Genomic DNA, 8,633 nt, shown 5'->3' with positions numbered 1-8,633 from the left:
GCTTTGAAGGATTTATTGCCGTGTGGAGGGTTTTTTTGTCATCCAAAAGAACCAGGTGTTCAGGTGCAGAGGAGCAGAAGCACTGGTGTGTCAGTGTTGGGAAGTAGTCTTTATTATTCTCATTACCACTTCATCTTGGATTTGCGCCATGAGCTTTGTAAACCTGACTTGTATTGATTTGAGTTAGAAGGGAATGAAGAAAATTTTTCTCCCATCATTGGCTTTAAGCATTAATGAGTTTTGTCCTCCTTAGAAGCTGATGTGGTTTGGGTTTTTTGTAGTTGTGTTTTCAGACTTGTCTGTAGTTTTTTTATAGCCCTGTATTACAAGTGCTTCAGTTTGCAAAGCTCCCAAAAGGGCAGTGACTCACAGAGAAAAAAAATCTCTAGAGTCAATTTGAGTGTATTTTTACTCTTTTACTTGAGTAAAACCAGACCTGCTAGGCTTGGTAATCTTCAGAATCTGCCTCATGGCTATTTTTTAGCACCGGACATGAAATTCAAACTCTGCACAAATGTTGGCATGCCCTAATTTTCTTTTGATTTATCCTTCATAGGGTAGCCCAGCTACTCTGAGATGATGAGCAGTTGCCAGTATCTCCACAAGAAAGTGTCCCACATTCAGCAATGAGTATCTGTGTTTGGCAAGCAGTAAGTGGAGTCCTGGCACCAGTCCTCTGCTTCAGCCTGAAAAACTCAATGAGCTTCGACTTTTTTATTTCAAAAAGAAGATCCGTTGTTTTAGGATTCTCCAAGTTAGCACTGAGCAGATCAATACCTGTTAAAAATTTAGAATTAGTTTTTTTAAGATTACAGAATTTAGTAGTGAACTTTATTAATAAAGAAGTTGCATTATTTTTAACTCCTTCTCTTCTTGTCGTTTATGTCATGTTTGAAGTGACTTCTTGTGGTTAATTCTTTCTTCAAGACTTGTGTTTGTCCACTAATTAACTTTATCAGCAGAATTTAGAAGCCCAGTACCTCTACTATGAAGCTGTCCACCTTGTAGGAAAATTTTGTAGCAAATGAAACTTCTTTATGATAAGTATCAGTTTTTTCCTGAAATTCCTTCTTCTCTTGCTTTGAAAGACTGGTGTCTGCTGAGGAAGGCAGTAGCCTGTTTTGAAATGCAAAATGTAAACCTCCTCCCTCTAAATTATTGGAATTTTGAAATGAGGGAGCTCTCAGGCAAAGATATGGGAATGGGAAGAGGAATAACAGTTCTTTAGTAGGAAAATTAAAATAAACATGAAGTAATATAAATAAATAGGAAAAAACCACTGACAGAGTCAGAATATAACCTGACACCCCATCAGTCAGTCAGGGTGTTGGTAACAGTCCAATTAAAAGGTGAAGTCCTCCTGGAGTGACAGATGTGGTCCTGTTGAAGCAGTGGTCCTGTAGAATGGTGCAGGTTTTGTCCACAGGTCCAGTGATGATGTAGAAGGATCTGGTTTTCCACTGAGAAACCAGGGGGAAAAGGCTGCTTGGATGTTTCAAATCTCAGATTTTATCTAGGTAGGAAATGCTTGGCTCTTCCCCCTGGGCGAAGCATCTCCCAGTGGGATGATGTAATTTTATCAGTTGTGCAGTGGGACTCAGTGGCTCATGAAGAGCAGATTCTCTTCCTGGAAGAAGGATGGGTGGTGGAAAAGATAAAGAACACTGTCCCATTGTGTTTCAACATATGGTGATAAAATACATACTTTTGGTTACATCTTGCATTGCAACTCAAGACTTCAGTGGATTTCTAAAGACAAACTGGGTGAATGTATCCCTATGGAAACTGTTTTGTAGTTTTCTTAAAAAAAGTCTCAAAAAAAGTCTCAACCAGTCTTTCTAGAGAGACACAAATGTGGATCCCTGCACAGAGCTATGGGGACTTTGAAGTCCAGTCTTTTCCTAAGTTTCCTGATGATTGTTTAGCTGACAGGGTAGAGAAGGGGCCAGCAATGCCCTAACCACCTTCTGGGGAAGGATATGAAATTGGCAGAGGGAAGACAATATTTGGGAAGCATCAAATGGACCTGTGAATGCCCCTTTCTTCTTTGGAGAGTATTTTAGAACTTCCTCAATTTTCTCCATGCCAATGATGTTAAGCCTCCGTGCCTGAGACATCTTGGGGTGTTTTGTGATTGAACACCTGAGCTGTTGCTGCCCTTCTGTTCCCCTTCAAGTGAAGTTCAAGAAAATGTCACCTCTTATTCCCTGAGAATTGGCTGTTCCCCTCAAGGAGGAGAGAGAGAAAAATGGGCAGCCAAATGTCCACGGTAGAAAGGGGTTTTTTGGACGCTTTTGATCCATTCTAAGTGATCAGGAGAAGAAATTTTCCTACATATAATTAAAATCAATGGTGAAGTGGATTTAAAAAAAATTTCCAGGTGCCTCTGCCAATGAAATCTGCAACATCAATTTTTAGGACTCTGTGGGAGTTAAATTGCATCATCTGTCAGTTAAGAGGGTCCCATTGCACCCCGCATGCTCCCCATTTTCCACATCATCCTCAAGACCCTCCACCAGCAAGCAGAGTGTTGATTACCCAATCCGTTGCTCTCTGCTTACCTAAATCTTCCCCTCTCAGACCTTCCACCATGGTCCAAGATGTCCCTGGCCACGCCACCTTGGAGCATCGTACCCCTGGGACCCAAGATGGAAGGAGCCACAATCTGGCTCAGAAGCCCGACCATCCTCCTGCCATCCTGGCTCCTCCACTGCCTGCCCCCACCACCTTCTCTTCTGCCCTGAACCAACCTCCAGACATCACCCCCTCCACTGTGAGTCACGCCTTTTCTATCAATCAATCATTCTACCTCCATCTGGCCCACGCCTCTGGAGCTCCACCCCAGACGTTTGCCCTCTTAGATCAAAACCCTTCCTCCTCACCACTGGATCAAATGGCAGCGCCCTTTACTTCACCCACCAGCAATCAACCAGCCCCCGTGGTCAAAGGCAACAAGCCCTGCTATCATCCTGTGACTAACACCAATGTCATTGCTCCCAGTCACCCTTTTCTCTTGGAAGAGGATTCTAACTCCCCAGATATTGAAGGATTGTTATCTCACCTCTAAACCCTTGAGAACCCCTGGGACACGATCAGGAAAACTGCAGTCAAGGAAGGAGACTGGCAGATGGTGTCCAAGACTGCTGTGGCTCCAGTATGCTATGAGAGAAGAGGGGAGAACACGAGGTTTGAGCCAATGTCTTATGGGGAAACGAAGGAGCTGCGTAGGGCAGCAAAGGACCATGGCCAGGACTTGCTCTCTTTTAGCAGTAAGGGCTAAGTTCACCACTCCTGTCTTGACCCCTCATGATTTAAAATACATTATGACTATGTTTTTATCACCCACTGAATACACTTTGTGGGAAAGGGGAGGAGAATGTATGTTAATGGAAGCAATAGCAGAGTATGTTAATGATGAGACAAGAGTGGCAAAACCATTGAACACCTGTCTGGAGAGGGACAGCATGGCCAGCCAGACAATCAGGCAGTGAACATTCCCAGGCAGGTACTGGACAATATAAAGAACATGGCCCAGAAAGCATTAGTCCAGGTATCTGATGGTAGTACCCCAATTTTGGACTATGGGAATATCAGACAAGAGCCTGGAGAGCTCTATGAAATTTATTGACCATTTTAAGCAGGCATCGGACAAACAGGCTTGGGATGAAACAACCAAGGACAATTTATTAAGATCATTAGGGGCTGTCATCTATCACTACATGGACAACATCCTCCTTTCTGCCAAGGTCACCTCAGCATTGGTTACAGCACTGGTAGACACCATGGGAGCCATCCAAAAGGCAGGATTTACTATTTCAGATGAAAACGTACAAAGAACTCCCCCAAGGAAGTATTTGGGAAAGTGGATCTTGGCCAAACCATGCAGCCACATTTGCGGCTCCATGAAAACCCTTGGACATTGCATGATATGGAAAATCCTCTTGGGACCATTAACTGGGTAAGACCCATGTTGGGGATTTCACATGAAGACTGGGATCCTCTGTGCTAATGCCTGTGCCAAATAGGAAGAGTCCAGCAACTGTGAAAAGCTCCTGCACATTCACAGCAGCCTCAGTAACTGTGCTTGCACACCCATTGCAGAAAAGTGTGCTTGTGAATTATCAACCAGTCTGATAAGTATTTCAAGGGTTTCTGCAATCAATTGATCAATCAATCAATCAATCAATCAATCAATCAATCTTTTTAAGGTTTAAACAAAAAAATTGGAGTTAGAATTGGAAACAACCACATTACGACATGCTACATATATCCCAAATGAATTTTTGCCTTAGAATTTTCGAGGAGACAAGCTCCTCACAAACTAGGACAGCTGTCTTTTCTCTGTAGAGAAACACCTGACAAGTAATGTTACAACACAATCAATAATTCATGTTTTCTTTGCAGGTTACATGAAACACAGCCTAAAAATACATATATAACAGAAAATCATTGTAAGCAGAGTTCTTAAGTTACAAACTGCAGCAAAGGCCTGTTGTACTTGTCAATGTAGCTCTCTTACCTCATGACTCATTCTGCAAGCTGCAATAAACAGCTGAATGCTCTCAGGAACTCCAAGTCATTCCTCTTACCATCCTGAATGGAGGGGCAAAAGTAGCATTAAACAATATAAACAATTCATCAATTCTATCAAAACTTAACCCTTAAAATTTTCATTTTGTGTCTTTCAAGGGAAGCAGATGTACCAAACACACAGGAGAAGGTGATTTTAGACAGTGCTGTTTTGTCTGAGGTGGTCAAGAACTGCTTTCCTCAGGAACTGACAGATAATCCCTCTCTAAGCCTCAAGAAATGCAGAACAAGTAAAACCTGAATGGACAAACTTGCATTTCATATGGTACATGGTAATCCTGACATACTCTGAGTAGTATTGAATAAAGCAGGTAAAGAATGCTGGAAAAACATCCTCTCCTGACTTGATCTGTGATTTGTAGGTAAGAAAAAAAGTCAGTTTTTCCAAAGAGAAAAAGGATGTTTACACTAACGAATTCCCTAGACCTGCCTGAGTTGGTTGCATTTCACAGAAGGCAATGAAGCAATATATGGCTCAAAAAGAAACTTAGATTAGAGCTGATAATAAAAATACAGAAACACATATTACAAATATTAACCCATTTGATACACTTAATGGCTACAACTCAGTAACTTTTAAATCAAGTTTTCATGTATTTTTTCACATTTTTTTTTAAGTAAGACTGTAGAAATAATGTAAGGAAAAGTATGAGGTACAGTTAATACTGTCTAAAGAGTGATGTTAAATACAGGCAGAATCAAATAGTATCAAACCATGTCAAGCATTTTCTAAAGCAATCTGCAGTCTACTAATTAGTCACTGATGGAGAGAGAGACTAGAAATACCAGAATAACTGTAAAAAGACAGGACTGCTGTAGGAGAAGTGGGTTACAGTACAGAGAGAACAGTTGGTCGAGATGTTCTGGCCTTGGTGGGGTACAGACTGTGGAGGTGGGGTACAGACTGTGGAATAAGAAACCACAGCTATGAAAGAAAGAGCTTCATGTGCAGCTATCAATCTTTATGAAACTGTGTAGTTTTGTAAGGTTGCCAAGTAATGCAAACAAAAGGCTGATTCTGTAACTAGGGGGAAATTCTGCCTTGGGGATGTGACTGCTTGAGAGATGCAACTGCTTGAGGCTGCAACAGTATATAAGGCTGAGTTGTGAGAACAATAAATTAATTCAGTGACTTCAGTAACTTCAGTGACTTCACTGAGTTCAATGACTTCAACGATTTCAACTCTGATTTCAACTCTGACTTCAACTCCAACTTCTTTTTGTTCAGGCTTTGGTTTCTTGCTTGGATTACTTTCTGCACTCCTGCTTTGAAGTCCCATCTCTCAGTCATGTGGCAGACTGGTGTCCTAGGTTACAATATGAAGATATGCCCAAAGGGATGTATTCTATCCCCATCTGCTGTAACCAGGTGGGGCAGTGATTCTTATCTCTGTTGGAGAGATCCTCTGCTAATGGGTCATCTTTTAAAGAGAGATTGGGCAATGTTTTTTATCTTTCCCATGACCCACCCTCCCTCCAGGCACATACCTTCTGTTAATGGGCCTCTGAGTCCCATTGCATGACTGATAAAATTACATCACCCCATTGTGAGATGCTTCATCCAGGGGCAGGAGCTAAGCCTTTCCTACCTAGATAAAAACTGAGATTACGAACACCAAATCTGCCCTTAGCCACTGGTTTCCAGAGGCCAAGAGCTACCAGGAATGCTGCCAGGATTTCTACAGGATCACTGCTTCAAGAAGACCACTGCATCCAGACTGCTACCACCACCATAACTAGCACGGTGTCAGGTTGTATTCTGACTCTGTGCTTTTTCTTTTGTATGTACTATTGCATGTCTTTTCTTTGTTCTTTAAATTTATTTATGTTTTTCCCTGTTAAATTTTACTTGGTACTTAGAGTCTCTCACTGGTTTTGATTTCAAAACCATTACAACTGGCTATCACATCTTTAATAAATATCCAGGCATAAGTGCCTTGTATTACAAAATTTGTTCAGGTCAGTAGAAAGATTCTTGCTGACTGCAGTGGCTTGGAAATGGCATGCTTTGGGAAAAGATCCAAGAGAAAACATTAAACTGATCAGCATATCCTTCATATTCAGTCTCTGTTTTCTCTAATAAATATGAGACACATGCTTATAAATCACACCCATTCCTCTGTTCTCTATGAGTCTTAGTTTGGTATTTCACACTCTTAACATTGGATTTGCTTTGAGGAAAGCAATTTTCTATTCTTCTGGCAGTCATATGAGTAGGGACAGAAGTGTTGACAGCTCACAGTAAGAAGTCAGAACGTGCATTTGTGGGGTTTTTTTTGTGGTATTTTCTTGCCACATCACATATATATGTGAACCTCTTCTAATGTGAGTTTCACTATCATCAATCATACATGCCAAATATCACAGAGATTCAGCAAAGGGATTAATTTGTTTCAAAAGTCAGATTCCCAAAGTCAGTGCTCTTCATGAACTTGCATTCCCCCCAGTGGAGACCTCAACAAAGTTTCTTGGATTTATCTTTGGAGGTAACAGCAGAAGTGCCAGCTGAGCACCTCTGCAGCTCCCAACATCTCCTGCAGCCCCTTATGCCTCAGTGCATTTATTTATTTATTTATTTATATAAATATAAATATATATTTATATATATAAAAAATGTAAACAAGATGAGAGTATCATCAAGCTCAGCAGCTCATCTCCTGTACCCAAGACACCTGCCCTGCAGCCCATGTCTGGAGGGGTGCAGGTGTGTATGGGAGACCCATTTCCTTCTGGAGCAGCAAATGAGGCACAACAGATCCCACAGGACAGATTGCATGGATCAAGATGCCCACTTTAAGGCACTTGAACCAAGGATGAGATTCTCCAGCAGCCCTACAGGCAGTTTGGACACCCAGCTCCCCTGGAGGCACAGGTACATGGGACACTAAATTACAGCCCTAAATGATTAGCTATCTAACTCTAATACACCTCATTTTACCTGGGGAAATAAGGAATGCAAAGAACATGCATTCCTACCAGAGAAACTTTATGTAGCTGCCTAAGAGTATTTGATAGCATTTTTAAAGGTAGATAGTGCCTGCCAGGGGTTTATGTACAGAATCATGAAGGGGAATTTTCCTCCCATTGCCACAGTCCTTCCAGAGCCATGTTATGGGTTACGATGAATACATGGGGTACTACTTTTAAAGGCAGGCTGCTGAAAAAACAAAATCCTCTTCATCTCCTTCTCTATCAAATGTCTCTGTTCATATTCCTGTCCCAAAACAGAGAGCTCCATTTCCCGAGACAAGGAAATTCTTTAACTCTAGCACCCATCCTCCCCAAGTATATTTCACAGTTTAAAGGAACTTTAGTGAAGTCACAATCACCTCACAGCCCCACAAAAATGGTTTTCAGCTACTTATCAGTTGCATCTTTTCAATCTCTTCCCATCAGGAACTTTATCTTCATTCCGCCAACTTCTGTGGACTCCATGCTTTATCCCTTCTCATTAAGGGGTTCAGGAGATAGAGAATCTTATCCAGGCATTAAGAAGGTAAAATTGTATCCAGATCGTTAAGAGGAAAGCATGCGGCCCGGGCCATGTGGACCTGCCGAGCCAAGCCCTGGCTGGGCTAAGGGCTGGACTAAGGGCTGGGCTAAGGGCTGGGCTAAGGGCTTGGACTATGGGCTGAACTAAGGGCTGGACTATGGGCTGAACTAAGGGCTGGACTATGGGCTGGGATAAGGGCTGGATTAAGGGCTGGGCTAAGGGCTGGGCTAAGGGCTGGACTAAGGGCTGGGCTAAGGGCTGGGCTAAGGGCTTGGACTATGGGCTGAACTAAGGGCTGGACTATGGGCTGAACTAAGGGCTGGACTATGGGCTGGGATAAGGGCTGGATTAAGGGCTGGGCTAAGGGCTGGGCTAAGGGCTGGACTAAGGGCTGGGCTAAGGGCTGGGCTAAGGCTCCCTGCAGAACTGGTGCCGGGCAGGTGCATGGGCTGGGGACCCCCTCTGCTCTGGAGGCCAGAAGCCCAAAAGGCCCCCCCAGAACTTGATCCACTGTGATTTGTGGAAGCAAAATAATTTTTCATTGGTTTCC

This window comes from Erithacus rubecula, assembly GCF_903797595.1.
Source record: "Erithacus rubecula genome assembly, contig: scaffold_999_arrow_ctg1, whole genome shotgun sequence".
NCBI lineage: Eukaryota > Metazoa > Chordata > Aves > Passeriformes > Muscicapidae > Erithacus > Erithacus rubecula.
The sequence above is the reverse complement of the archived record's forward strand: the minus strand, read 5'-3'. Positions refer to the sequence as shown.